The sequence below is a fragment of the Rhinolophus sinicus genome, chromosome 17 (genome assembly GCF_057876585.1).
Source record: "Rhinolophus sinicus isolate RSI-liver-muscle chromosome 17, RSI-T2T, whole genome shotgun sequence".
Lineage (NCBI taxonomy): Eukaryota > Metazoa > Chordata > Mammalia > Chiroptera > Rhinolophidae > Rhinolophus > Rhinolophus sinicus.
In genome coordinates, this window is record NC_142517.1 from 141836419 (window position 1) to 141852218 (window position 15800).

The following is a 15800-nucleotide window of genomic DNA, read 5'->3' on the forward strand; positions in this document are numbered from 1 at the left end:
TGTTTTGATTTCTAGGATAAGGATTATAATGTCGCCTTTTTTTTTTTTTTTTTTTTTTTATCATTTTGTGAAGATTAGGTGAGTTAGCATCTTTGAGATTTTGGATGATTTTAACATACTTTCTTTTTCTTATTTGTATTTTCTACAATGATCTGAACATTATTAAAATTCTTAAATAAGAATCATAAGTCACAATACCAATACTCCAATAGAACTATCACATTTTTGCATGTGGACTTTTCAATTCTAATGATTAAGCGCATGCATTTTTATGTAGTTAAAATTATTCTGTACATATATTTTGTAATCTGCCTTTTTCTTTGGCATTAAAATCTAATTATTTTTTCATGTTCCTCCATGGCTTTGCAATTAATTATCAATTTGATGACTACATTGTGTTCTATTTGTCTAATTACTAAAATTTAATATATTTTCTCCAGTTGTTTAAATATTTACTTTTTCAGCGTTTATCTGTTATGGTTAGCATATCAATTAAATAATAAAATGAAAATTCTGAACATAATGTAAACAGCTATAATTTGTTGTTTCTTGAAAGTTATATTTAATTCTTAGAGCAGCTCTACAAGTTAGGCATTATTATCTTCTTATTAAAGATGAAAGAGGTTTAAAGAAGTTAAGTAACTCACTGATTATAAAGCCAGTGCGAGGTCGAGCTAGACTTCAAGTTTGTCTGATTGTTTTTCTGATTTGTATGATCTTTTTTCTGTTATCATTTGTAAAACTGTGTTCCCTAATTGTTGACAGGAATGAAAATTAGTTTGCATCACTTTTGTGTCCTGAATCCCATGTCTATTTCAGAACTTTTAAGACCATTATCTCTTAATTTACAGTATTGTTAAAAAGACCAGTAACTTTCAGATTCCCATGTTGTGAATAGGAGTTCTCCCTGCCCAACTTCTGGAAGGTTTTAGGTTTTTCTCTTTTTACACTTTTCTTAATGATTCACTTTGTCGTTTGTTCTGATTTCATCCTTTGACCTGTGCATTCCACTTGGGAATTTTTTATGTTTCGTTTCTTTGATAATTTCATGTATTCTAATTTTGCTGTTGTTGATGCTATTGTTATTGCTGTTGTTGCATTCTTCTGGGTACTGGACCTCGTATACTCTTAATTGTTTTTATCTTTTGTTTCCTACTGTTCATTTTTCTATCATTTTGTTCCACCTTGTAGAAGAGTTCTTCAGCTTTATCTCTGAACCCTCTTTTTTTTAATAAATTTATGCTTTTTTTTTTTCCATTTCTGATCTTTCTTGTTCTCTGAGAGTTTCTTTTCTATAGTTTATGATTCTTGTTTCCTGGATACAATATAGTTTTTTTTATGTCTGTGAAGTTTTAAAATATATTTTTGAAGTTTCTTCTGTTCCCTAAATTGTATGTTTCTCCAAATTCTCTATTTTTCTTTTTATATGGTTTGAATCCTGTTTCTGTGCTATGAACACAGCTTGTTGACTGCAGAGCTTCGCTCAAAGTTGAATGAGCAATGAACTGATCTCTTCTGGGAGAACACCAAATGTCATTATCTCAAGATGCATTTACTCTTGGGCAGTTCAGATTACATGGAGAGGAATTTTTCAGTCTCTTGCCTCTGGAGTAAGAACCCTGATGCTAGCAAACTGGAAGGCAGTCATTGGAATAGGGGTGGTGGTATAATAAACCTTTATTTAATCCCTCTTGTTAATAAGCAAGGCACCTTATTCCACTCTCAGCTCTACTTGGTGTCTCATAATCTAAGATCTCTTTGGTTCAACTTTTTAGAAACTAAAATTCCAGTTATCTGCTTGAGTAGTCACCTGGCTTCAGAGTACGTAAGGAGATCAGTTCATTTGGCATCTTCTTTAAAAGATTGTCAACAAATCCTTTCACTTAAAGCCCTACCCTATTATACCCTAGTATCCAGAATTACAATTCCTAAGCTTTTCTGAGGTTCTGCAATAGAATTACTTTCTCTTCCCCTTTCCTTGCTCCCTCTCTTCTTCCTTCCTTTCTTCCCTCACGTTTCTCATCCCTTAGGTTATCTTTAGTCGATCCAATTTCCAGTTTTAAAATTTGTATTTACATTTTTTACCTGTTTTTCTCTCTTTGTTTTTTTTTTTGTAGTGTTATAATTTTAAAATATATATATTTACTATCATTTAAATGATATTTCAGGAAAGCATGTAGATGAACCCATGTTTTATCTACTGTGCTTAACTAAATAACTCATGTTATAATATTTTGGTCAACCATTCAAGAATGTGACATTTTCTTCCTTTATTTAAGTCAGATTAAATTTTCTAATTAAGCTTAATGGTTTTCTTCATAAAGATTAAATGCACCTCTCATTAAATTACATTCCAAAAATATGCAGTTTTTCCTTGTTATTTGGAATGAAACCTCTTCTTTCTTTGTATTTTCTAGCTAGTTGTTACTTGGTGATACTACTTTAGTATATTTGACTTATATCTAGAAAATTTATCAAGCTCATTCGTTTTATAATTTCTGCATTGATTCTTTTAGATTTCATAGCATGCAATCTTTTTATCAAAATTGTATTTTGCCTTTTCCTATTATATATTAAATCATTGTTGTTTTCTACATTTGTAAAAAATATTCAAAACCATTTAAAATAATATTGGTGATAATTAATATCCTTATTTTATTCCTGAGTTTGGAGGGAATACTTCTTGTCGGGTTCTACTACACGACACAATATTGACTTCTGTTTTGAAATAGGTTATTATTTTTTAAATGTATTTTAGGAAAGGCTCTAAAACTAAGGAGACATGTCCAAAGGACACTGAAGCCAGCTTTAAAGGGGCTCCCTCTGGACAAATTTTGAACAGTTGAGCTATCAAAATAAATAATGTTAGAAATGGATTACACCACAATGAATTAAAAACAGTAACCCGTGAGTCCACACTGATAATGAAACAAAATTAGAAAGAAGGGGTGAAGGGCCAGTGCTGCTTTATAGAAGAATTAGATGGCAAGCTAATAAATGTAGAAAGAATAGAAATAGGAAATCACCTTTATTTCCACAGTTGTAATAACTGATTCAGGCAATAGTTACCAATTGATGCTAAAATTCAGGCAATTGATGCTAAAATTATTTAGAAAGACTGTTTGGAAACAGGGTATTCACATGGTCTCAAAGTATCACCTCACAGATTGTTTATTAATTAGAAAGGAAAAGGTACCTTTAAAATGGAGAAATCTGGCAGATACCATTTTAACTCAATGATTGAACTTCACAACACCAACAAAAGACAGTCTGGCATATGTTCCTCCTAATACAGTGCACTTCAGAAGGAAAATGTACTACTTTTTCTATATTCCTGTCAGTAGTGTTTAACCTAAATCAGATGATGAAGAAGTAACCAGACACACTCAAATTGAGGAACAGTCTGAAAAACAACTGACCTAGACTTTTCCAAAATGTCAGTGACGTGAAAAACTAAACAAGACTGGAGAATTGTTCTAGATGAAAGGAGAATGAAGTTTGACTGGATCTTAGTTTGAGGAAAAAACAAAACGGCAAAAAGGTTAAGGATGTTTTGGGGACAAATGGCAAAATGCCAGTATGTATTGTAAGTTATATCATATTAAATATCAATGTTAAATGTCCTGAATGTGATATTTATATTATCACAATTATGTAGAGAATATCATTGTTCTTAGGGAAAACATGCTGAAGTACACATCGGTCAAGTGCCACAATGTGTGAAACGCTCAAATGGTTCAGCAAAAAGTATATATGTGTGTGTGTGTGTGTGTGTGTGTACACACACACATACACACACACACACACACAGGGTGCCAAAAAAAGGTATACACATTTTAAGAAAGGAAAAAAAACGTATTAAAATTATAATAATGTATACTGATAACAAAAGATGACTACAAGTCACATTTAACTTCTGCAATTACAAGAGGTGCTCAAAGTGGTTACCATCAGCATAATTTTAATACAGTTTTTTCCTATCTTAAAATGTGTATACATTTTTTTGGCACTCTCTGTATATTTATATAAACAGGCACACACACAAGCACATGCCCATGAAGGGGGGAGGGCTAATGTGCTTGTGTGTGTGCCCATGAAGGGGGGAGGATAGAAGTTTGTTAAACTAGCTGAAAGGTAATTGTGTTTTATGGGGAAACTATTATTGGAACTTTCTTTCATTAAAAATTTTTCAAAGTTGGAAAAGTGAAATATGTTATTGTAACTTTGATCTGTAACATCATAATATTTAAATTTATCCTATAACCACAACTATATCTCCTTAGGAGTAATTCTCTAATGGTTTCTTTTAGTTCATGGTTTTTTCAGCTGTTATAAGAAATTGTATGTGTGCGTATGTGTGTGTACATACGAATTTGTGAGAAGCTTTAGTGTCTCTACTCAAATCCTGTTCCCCAAGGAATCTCCTCAGCATGTGTACTTTTTATTGGAGTTTCTGCTCTGTCATGAATATCCTAAACTAAAATATTCTTTCCTTCTTTAAAAAGCTATTAACATTTATTAGGTATTTTTGAAATATTTTCCCAAATTGGCTTAACTAACCTTTGTAACAAATACTTTCTACTTGGAGCAAAATGAATGTCCTTATGAATTTTTCATACATTGCAAAATAAAATAAGCATGATGAATTATCTCACGAGCCCCTATGCAGTTCATGGTTTTCAATACTTGTTAAAAATGGAGTGTATTTCTTCTCTTAACAAATTTATAATTATAAATGCTTATCATTCAGTTATTATCTGCTTTCCCTTTATCTATTTTGCCACCCAATTATACTAATTTTTATTTAAATTTAATTCCCTTCATATTCTATTTATGGTTTGTCAGTTTCTTTTGGTCTATTATTATAGTGTTGAACTTGGGGGAAAAAATCTTTCCATCGGATTCAGAAATCCTAGCAGGCCCAGTTCTACCACTGACTAGCTCTAAAACTCAGGCATCTATTTAGTCATCTAAGTGTCTGGGTCTGTTTGGTAATATAAAATTTTCATTAGCCACGACACGTAGGTAACAATCACCAATATTACTTCTCTTCTAGTATACCATGAGTTTGTTATGCCCCCTTTATGGTTGGCATCTGCAGCTGTTCACTCTCAAACTGTAGCTATAAACCTGGCTCATTGTATCACACAAATTACTCTCGAACTCTACCACTTGAGGTGAGGTTGGGGTTAAGAAATTGGTGGTATGACTTGCAACTTCTTACAATAATTCCTTTAGTGATCTCATGATTGGTGCTTCCCTTTTGCAGGCAAGTACATTCTATTTCATCTGCTGGGAATATTACCTGTGGAAAACTTTATATATAGGACCTACTCTCAAACTTGCACTATTGATATTTTCAGCATTTACTGTTAACAGCCTCCAATCTCTAGTTAAAATATGAACACCCCCAGTTTTGTTAGGGGAGAGAGGAGCTTAAAATGACGTGATAGAGAAACCATTGCATTAAGTCTCCTGTTGCAGGGGAATGTGGGTAGCCTCAATACATTTTATTCTCTTGTGAACAGCCAATTTTCAGCATGGAACGGGCTGTAGGAAGAGTAGGACAGAATGGTGGAGCTGGATTCATAAATGAATCCACCACTTTGCCTGTGTACCCACTTTTTCTCTCTCTATGAATAATCTGCAGATGACTATATACCATTTGGTAAACATAACACAATGCACAATTTTGATTCTTTTCTATTTTTTAAACTAATTTTGTTATTGCAAAGTAATATTTTTTTCTCTTAGAAAATATAGAAGAGGCAAATAAAAGTCACATGTAATTATACTACCCAGAGATAATCACTTGGGTGCTTATCCTCTTGGATCTTTCTTTTTAGGGATTTTTCATTTTTTTTTAAATGAGGTCATATTGTATATTCCATTTCGTTTCTTGAATTTTTTCCATTAACAATATATTGTGGACCTCTTTCCACGTTATTCAGTTTTCTTCAGTACTATTATTTTATATGGCTGTGTAATATGATATAGTTGTTGCATAACTTATTTAAACAGCTTCCTCTTCTTGACTTAAATGTTTTATTAGGCCACTGCTCTGATGACATTGACGAAATAAATATTTGGGTACAATTTCTTTTGAATAAAAAATATAATACCTAGATCAAAGAGGATTGAACTTTCAAATTGTTGATACATATTGCTCAACTACTTTTATAAAGTACTGTATCCTGAAATAGCTTAATATAATTTTTAGAGAAAACCAATAAGAAAGACTACTGGTTTAAATACTGTGTGAGGACTGTAGATATCCTCTTAGCAAGCTGTGAAACTGTTGGTTAATGGTCTAGAGGTGAGAAAAAGGTAGTTACTACCAGCTATCATTAGGAATAACATATTAGAAATTTCCAAAATAAATTTAAAAACCTATGTAACAGCATAGGACATTTTACCAATGTATAAAAGTTATGAGCTTCTATAGGAAATAATTTGGTTAATATAGTTTTATCTTTTTCTCCCAAAAGGAGGATATTTTTATTGCCTATTCTAAAACATAAAAATAATGTGTATATTATTTTTTTTAAATCTAACTGTACACAAATATAAAAAACTATGAAGTAAAAAATTCCTGTCTATAATCATATTCCTTAGAGACATCTCTGTTAAGTATATATATAATACAAACACACATGCATAAATACATAGAATTAGATATATTTAATTTCCAAAATTTATACAAGTGAGATCATACTAATTCTGTCGTGCAAGTTGCTTTTTTAAAAAAGCTACCAAAATAATGCTAACATCTTCCCAAATTATTATACATAGATTTACCTTACTCTTTTTAATTCCTGCATGATATTACATGGAATGGACGTACTATATTTTAGTAAATAAATTCCCTATTGATAATTGTTTGGATTATTTTTTCTTCTCAATTACAAACAGTGCATTTATTATCTTGTACAGACATCTAAGTGCTTTATTATTATTTCCAAAATAATAGCAGTGGAATTGTTTGTTATTGGTAGAGTAATGAAAAGACCTGAGCTCTGGTATTAGAGCTTCAATCCCAACCTTCGCTACTGACATAGTATGTACCTTTGGCAAGCTAACTGACCTGACTCTAAAATTGATGTAAATCTAGAATCCACTTTATAGAATTGTTGAGAATTCTATAACCTTTCTTAATGAGGAAATTCATGTGAGTTATATTATGTACCTTTTGTACCTGGCATATAGTAAGTACTAAAATTTCTCTATTATATGTTTTCTTCCTGTTTATTTCTTTTGTTCATTTTTTCTCTTGGATAGTTTAGTTTTTATTGGTTTATAGGAGAATTTTTCCTATTAATAATATTTAATTGTCTCTTTTGTAAGTTACAACTTTTTTTCCTTAGTATATCTTTTGCTTTGTTTTATATCTTTTCCTGCATTCGAGTGTTCAGTCTCTTATGATTCCTGGTCTTGGTGTCATGCTAAGAAAGGAAAGATCATAAAATTGTCTTCCTGTATTCTGTTTTAGAGATTTAATCATTTTTATTTTCTATATTTAAATATTTACCTGTATTTTTCTAAAATGCAGCTAGTACCCTCCTCTTCTACACCCCCAAGGGACAAATTGGAAATTCTAGGGTCTTTTTTAGGTTTTCACCATGGCTGAGAAAGCACCACTGGAACTCAGTGGTCAGCAGCCAGGGTTGTCTGCCAGAGACTCCTTCAACACAGAACTTCCTCCACAAAGAATTCCTGAGTCCTTCTTGACTTGGAAATTCCTTACCAGAATTCTAACCCATTGCTTTCTGCCAACAACAATCTGAAACTAACAATGGATTTAATCCATAAAAATAACAATGGATTTAATCCATTGCTTCTCAGATTAACTGAGTTTAAAAATAATAGCACTTGATTATGTGGAGAAATTCTAAATTTCATGTACCAGGGAATGTGTAGATTAGTATAGCATTTTGTTGTTGTTGTTTTATTATCAATTGCTCCTTTTCCATGGTAGTATATTATTGTTTTATTGGAACAATATCTCTCAAATATAATTGAAAACGTTAGAAATTTTCACTCACTTCTTCTGTGTCTTGCATTATTTCTCTTCTTTGGATGCCATTTGCACAGAGAAGTCACCAAGGTCTTCCTTTGAGCTGCTGATTCTCCTTTTATATCCAGTAATTGTCACTTGTGTAGGTCTCCATTAATACCGTGTTTCCCCGAAAATAAGACCTAGCCGGACCATCAGCTCTAATGCATCATTTGGAGCAAAAATTAATATAAGACCTGGTATTATATTATATTATATTATACCCGGTCTTATAGAAAAATAAGACCTGGCATTATATTATATTATGTATATTATATTATATTATATTATATTATATTATATTATATTATATTATATTATCAGGTCTTATAGTAAAATCTTATATTAATTTTTGTTCCAAAAGACACATTGGAGCTGATGGTCCGGTTAGGTCTTATTTTCAGGGAAACAACGTTAGTATTGTTACTACTCTTGAGAAACTTCAGCACAAAGCTAGGTCTGGCTGCAGGGGTTCTCTGGCAGGAGCAGGCTGGGAAACAGTGAATTTTTATTACTGAATATGATAAACTTGTAGAACAAAAGTTCAGTATTTTTTCATACATACAATGGTCAGATAAGTCATTCCTTGCTATTTGATACCTTTTTATATAATATAGGTAAGATAATGTAGTTTGAGTTTATAAATATCTTGTGGTGAAGGTTTATTTAAGAATAGTACCTAAAAGAGTTGAAAAAGACATAGCTTAAAAATAATTTTTCATAAATGTAATTTCTCGGTGTTTTTTAGAGTAATTTTCTACAAGAGAAGCTGGGGGGGAGGAAGGCATTTTGAGAAAGCATTTTTAGAGGTTATGGTGAAACAGTACATAAATATAGAGTCATGTGCCTCTTAAAGGTGGTGATACTTCTGAGGAATGCGTTGTTAGCCAACTTCATCATTGTGCAAACATTCCAGAATGCACTTACACAAAAGGCTACAAGCCTGTACACCTTGCTACAATACAAAACACTACAAGATTAATCAAGCACAAGAGAAAATGATACAGTCAAGAGCGCAGTAAACATGATGTATATGAGGATGTTTCCAGTGTAACAGCACGCTGTTGTATAGCAAACTTTGTTTTTAAGTATAAAGAATACACTCTAAAATAACGATAAAAGGTATAGAAGAGTAAATGCATAAACCAGTACAATATGTAGTTATTTATTATCATCAAATATTATGCACTGTACATAATTATAAGTGCTGTCCTTTTTTTATATATATAACATTTTTTAATTAGTTTCAGGTGCACAAAACAATGTAATAGACGTTTATCATTTATACCCCTCACACTGTGACAGCTGCCCTCCCCCAATCCACTACCCCTCTGACATCGCACAGAGCCATTACATTTCCACTGTCTCTATTCCTAATGTTGTACTCCGCTTCTTGTAACTATGTATGTATATATATATATATATATATATATATAATTGTAGTTGATGTTCATTATTGTTCAAGTGCTACACTTTTATGTGACTGGCGGCACAGTAGGCTTGCTGACACCAGCATGACCACAAACACAGGAATAATATTGTGCTACAGTGTTACGATGGCTAGGACTTCACTGGATGAATTTTTCAGCTCCAGTATCTTCCAGTATCTTATAGGACCATTGTTGTATATGCAGCCCGTTATTGACCAAAATGTCGTTGTGCCGTGCAGGACTGTCGCTTCCACAAGAAGTTCATTAACAAGTGCATAGATATATTTCTTATGGCTGATTATTCTTTACTTTTTCAATTAAAAAAAATGGAGTTTCTGCAAATGGCTAAGGGATATATAGTCCAGGTTTGTAGCCTTTTGGGAATTATATTTTATCTAACCATAGAACTTAATACTTAGAAGAATGGACAAATTGCATCACCTTCAAGTAATTCCTACATATTATTTCTTGCAGCTAGACCTTACAAGGGAGCCGGGTAGAACCACTTGTACATAGTTGCCAGCTCAGGATATATGTCCACATATGTTTGAAAGCCAGATGACCAAAGAGTAGAATAATGTGCTTTTATAAATAGCCTAACCAGCACACAGTCCTGGATGGAAAAAGAAGTCACCTCTGTACATAAAAGAACACCTCCATGTGAACGACACCACTGCCACCACCATCGTCATCATGTTTGTTTAGTCTTTACTCAAGCTCATAGGCAATTAGTCTATGCACTTAAATTAATTATCACATTTAATTCTCAGAAGAACCCAATAAGATAGATAACCATTATCCCCATTTTGTGGATGTGGAAATTAAGGCACAGAGAATCTAATTTGCTTAAGATCTAGCAAGAAAAAAAAGCCATACTGACTGAATTCCAAATCTTGCTTATACCATGCTGCATCTGCAGTAAAGAAAAGTTTTGGATCTACTCCAGTATAGGAAAAAGTGTTGACTGAGTCCTGGAAAATCTTTACCACGAAGCATAAAACACTGAAAATACTCTTGTCCTGCTTATCAGTAGAGTAGGCATTAACACTGTTTCAGTGTAGCCCTTGAAGAATTGTCACCAGTGAATACACAGCACGTATCACAGCACCAAGCTCATAACTAGCACTCAGTAAGGAGTCACAGAGTGAACCTCTGTAAGAACATTCCCATGGACTGGCTGAAAACATAGGTGCTACAGCCTAAGCCTACAAAATAAATTAAAATATGATGACAAATTATAAAAAGGAATTAATTTGGCATATTAAATTATTGCTATAAATCAATTGTATTTTCAAGAAAAATCATTAAAAGTTAATTATTTCAGCTTTACAGTGATATTTTAAATATTTTTTCTTTTTCAATTACAGTTGACATACAATATCATTTGTTTCAGGTGTACAACGTAGTGATTAGATGTTTATATAACTTACGAAGTGATCACCCCAACAAATCTACGCCATACATAGCTATTAGAATATTATTGACTATATTCCTTATGCTATAGTTTGCATCCCCATGACCATTTTGTAACTATCAATTTGTACTTCTTAATGCCGTCCCCTTTTTCACCCACCCCACCAAACTTCTTCCCAGCTGGTAACCATCAAAACGTTCTCTGTGTCTATGAGTTTGTTTCTGTTTTGCTTGTTTGTTTATTTTGTTCTTTAGATTCCATATATAAGTAAAATCATATGGCATTTATCTTTCTGTGTCTAACTTACTCCACTCAGCACAATACCATCCAGGTCCATCCATCTAATTGCAGATGGCAAGATATCATTCCTTTTTATGGCTGAGTAATATTCCATTATATGTATGTAATGGAATGTAACCACCTCTTCTGTATTCATTGATCCATTGATGGACACCCAAGCTGCCTCCAAATCTTAGCTATTGTAAATTATGCTGTAATGAACATATGGATGCACATATCCCTTCAAAGTAGTGCTTTGGGTTTCTTCGGATAAATACCCAGAAGTAGGATTACTGGGTCCTTCTTTGTCTCTTGTTAAAGCCTTTGTTTTAAAGTATGTTTTGTCTGTTATAAGTATTGCTACAACAGCTTTTTTTTTTCCATTTGCATTTTCATGACATATCTTTTTCCAAGCCTTTACTTTCAGTCTGTGTGTCTTTCAATCTGAAGTGAGTCTCTTATAGGCAGCACATGTAAGGGTCTTATTGAGATATAACTTATACCATGGAATGCACCCATTTAAAGTGTACAATGCAATGATGTACTCAGAGAGTTGTGTAACAGTAAACAATCAATTTTAGATTGTCTCAATTACCCTTCCCCCAAAACAACATGCACCTATTACTGGTCACTCCCTATTCTCTCCCACCCCTTTGACCCTTTCCCCCAGCTTAGAAATCACTACTATCTTTCTAGATATTCCTGGACATTTCATACAAATGGAATCATACAATATGTGGTCTTTTGTGACTGGTTTCTTTCATTAGCTTGTTTTCAACGTTCACCCATGTTATACTGTGTATCCTAACTTCATTCCTTTTTATTGAAAAATAATATTTCGGTATATAAATATACTACATTTTGTCTATCCATGCATCAGTTGATAGACATTGGGGTTGTCCCATATCAGATACATGATTTAGGAATATTTTTTCTAAAATTATGTGAGTTGTCTTTTCACTTTTTTGATGATGTTCTTTACAACAAAACTTTCTAATTTTGGAGCGGTCCAATTTATTTACTTGTTTTTATTGCTTTTGCTTTGGTGTCATATCTAAAGAAGGCTTTGACAAACCAAAGGTCACAAAGATTTATTGCTATGTTTTCTCTTAAGAATTTTACAGTTTTAACTGTTACATTAAAATCTATGCTTCATTTTGAGTTAAAGTTTGTGTGTGGCATAAGGAAGGGATCCACTTTCCTTTTTCATCTGAATATCGAGTTGAACACTGTAACATTTGTTGAAAAGACTTCTTTCCCTGTTGAATGGAATTAGTATCCTTGTTAAAAACCAATTGACCGTATATGTGTTTAATTCTTGACGCTTAGTTCTGTTCCATTAATACACGTGTCTGTCCTTATGCCAGTACTACATTGTTTTGATTTCTTGAAGTGTTGGTTCTCTCATTTTTCAAGTTTGTTTTGGTTATTCCACATTTCCATACGAAATCCTAATCAGCTTGTCAATTCTACAAAATTGCTGCCTGGAATTTTGATAGGAATTGCATTGAATCTGTAGCTCAATAATTTCAGGAATATTACTGTCGTAACAATATGAAGTCTTATGATTCAGAAATGTGGTATGGTATAATTTATTTAAGTTATCTTTAATATCTTAAACAATATTTTATTGTTTTCAAAGTTTGAGTCTTACACTTTTTAAGAAGTTTATTCCTAATTATTTTCTTTTCATGCTATTGTAAATGGAATTGTTTCTTAATTTCACTTTCAGATTGTTCATTGCTAGTGTATTGACATACAAGTGAATTTGTATATTGGTCTTTTATCCTGCTATCTTACTGAACTTGCTTATTAGTTCTAGTAGTTTTTTTAGTGGATTCCTTAGGATTTTCTATACATAAGATAGTGTCATCTGTAAATAAAGATAAATTCACCTTTTCCTTTCAAATCTGGTGTCTATTCTTTCTTTTTCTTGCCTAATTGCCCTGGCTAAGTACAATATTGAATGCAAGTGACAAAAGTCTTGTTCCTGATTTTAGGGGGAATGCATGTCGTTTCTCACCAGTAAGCTTGATAATAGCTGTGGGTTATCAGATGCCCTTTATCAAGTTGAGGAAATTCCCTTCTAATTCTAGTTTGTTTAGTGGGATGTTTGAATTATTGAATTAAAAATAGTGATTACTGAATTTTTATACTGCACTTTAACATTTAGTATTTTAGAATCCACATCATATAGAGACTGTAGTAAATAAAATTTTCTTCTGTTGTATTAACAGCTCTTCTACTTTTATTAAACAGTGCTTCTGCTTTATAGTTATGTGAACTTGGGCAACTTTAACTTCTGTGCCCCTGAGTTTCCCCATCTGCAAAACTGGTTTTGACTGATTCTAGTACCTACCTTACAGCCCTATTAAATACTGAACTATTTACAAGTAAAGCATTTAGAATAGCAGTTGGCCTCATTGTAAGTTGGCCTAACAGCTAATATATCTTAGTTATTATTGAGAATATGCATAATTTATGCATGAATTAATCAATACTTTGTTTCATGTGTACAGCTTATTTAGAAGGCATTTCTTTAAGAAAAGAACATTTTTTCAAAGCTTTGTTTCAATTTCTTGGATTTTTAAAATTAAATAATACATATTTCTCTTAGAAGAATATTCAAGCAAACTTCTCTAAGGCTGGTACCTGCAAAATAAGGTAATAAAATTTTCAGAAACCCTTGTTCGTTTTTTAGAAAGTTTTTAAGTTAATTTGATATAGTTTGGTTTATTTCAGTGCCTTGCCTGTTTCTACAGATGACTTCAGTTCTTCAGATCATGTTTTTTTGTTTGTTTTTAAGAAGCCACGTCTGTAAAAATGCTTGGGAGACATCTTCCTGGTTTTGATATTTAGTTAGCTAAACTACTTCCTTAGAGAATATGAAAGAATAGCCATGAAAAGCAACATGTCTTGTCATGAAGGACGAGATTCATTAAGGACATCCTAAAATTTAAAGAACTAAGTTTCTAGGCTTCTCCTTTCAGAGTGAAAAACTGATTTTGTATTCTGAGAATTCCTTTGGACATAAATTGAAAGACAAATACAGTGTTTTCTTACTGCTTGTTGTAATGAGCAAGATGAGACATTTCAAAATGAAATTCTTTGGATTTCTTTAGAGTCGACTGTGAGAGTATCAGCTTCAGAATGTTAATTTCCGTACCTTATGGACAACTATTGCATATGATTTACTCTCATATTATAAAATTTGAATACCATTTTGAAATCATTCTTTAGCTACCTAGAAAAACTCTAGAATTAACTGATCTCCCCACTTTTAATAGGAAATAATTTTTAGCACATGCAGCCATTTGAGTACAGCTCCTAATAGAGAGGTACAATAATGTAAATACCCAGAGTACTGAAAATAGTTATCGCAAAGCTCTTGTATTAAAGCAATTTCCTTTCTCTATAGACCCTCATTAACTTTACTGATTCTTAACATAGTTTTCTAGTTGTCCAGTACAAGATGCTTCGAAGCAATACCTGAATATAGAGATTCATTCATATAGATATGGATGGAAAAGAGACAACCTCCATTTCAACAGAGAACTTAAAAAAATGAGAGATACAAAATGATATTATGACTATGTGTCATAACAGATGGACTGGAATTATCAAATAAAGTTAAAATTATTTTTTCCCGTTCTACTGAGGTAGGCAGGAATGTGTATGGTATATTTTAGAATACTTTTGTTCAAAAGGCTTAAATTTTTTTAAAGTTTAACATTTGAAGAGGTAAATGTCAGTTACTTAGAAAATTAGTTACGTCAAACACTTTGTTTCCTAAAAACTGCTTAAATGAGGCATTTTATTTTCTTAACTTTTCTTAAGGATGGTTTGCTAACATTTATCCTTACCTATTGATTAGGTTGACAGTCTTTTACCTGTATTCAGTAAACTCTGCTATGTTAGACTCAAAAGACTCAAAATGGTCAATAATTATGCGAAATACAGTGGATTGAAAGTAACCTTTATACACTGTAGTTTATATAGAGTTCATTCTTGGCCATTTTCATCCCCTTGAAGACGATGTTTTACTATTCCGTGTTCCTTAAAGAAGGGTAGGTGGATGTGAGAGGCCACCTATGAGCCAGATGACCTGGCTCAAGGCAGTGAAGACTGAGGGTCGACAGGTGGAGGTGGTCACTGGGCAGCTGTGTAGGAGGTAGCAATACCTCAGAACATAAAACTTTGTGGTCTCATCACGTGCTCGTCCCCTCCATGTCCTTCACCTCCAATTCTAATGGGTTTTTGAAGTCTTTTTCCTGTGTGTCACATATAAGCACTTATTAAATATTAAAAATGTAAAGAGTTTGAGCTTTATAGTGTGGGAAGATTTTCAAAGTTTTAAGTTACGAGTATCAACCACATAGAGTTACTATGTTTAAGAAAATGACTTGAATATGAATTGACATGGGAGGTTAGAAACAGAAAATGCAGAAAACTATTAAAATCCAAATTAGAGATACATGCAAGTTATGGGACTTTGAAACAGGGAGAATATTAGAAACGATGTAGGTATATATTCAACATTGTTTGGTGATTGGCAACTGCCTAGGCTGTGGATCTTGTAAAATGGATAGGAGGTGATTCTGAGGTTTTCCTGCATGAAAATTTA

At 32.5% G+C, this 15800-nt stretch overlaps 1 protein-coding gene across 15 annotated transcripts in view; it reads left to right on the forward strand.

Moving 5' to 3' along the window:
- Positions 1-15800, forward strand: part of MBD5 (methyl-CpG binding domain protein 5) — a 386293-nt gene that overhangs the window by 89421 nt on the left and 281072 nt on the right. For 2 of the 15 annotated variants that reach the window (XM_074335952.2, XM_074335934.2), the window contains exon 3: positions 13794-13840. The exons of the other annotated variants lie outside the window; for them this stretch is intronic. The gene's annotated coding sequence lies outside the window, so the exon portion shown is untranslated. The remainder of the gene's footprint in view (positions 1-13793; positions 13841-15800) is intronic. 15 annotated transcript variants of the gene reach the window in all.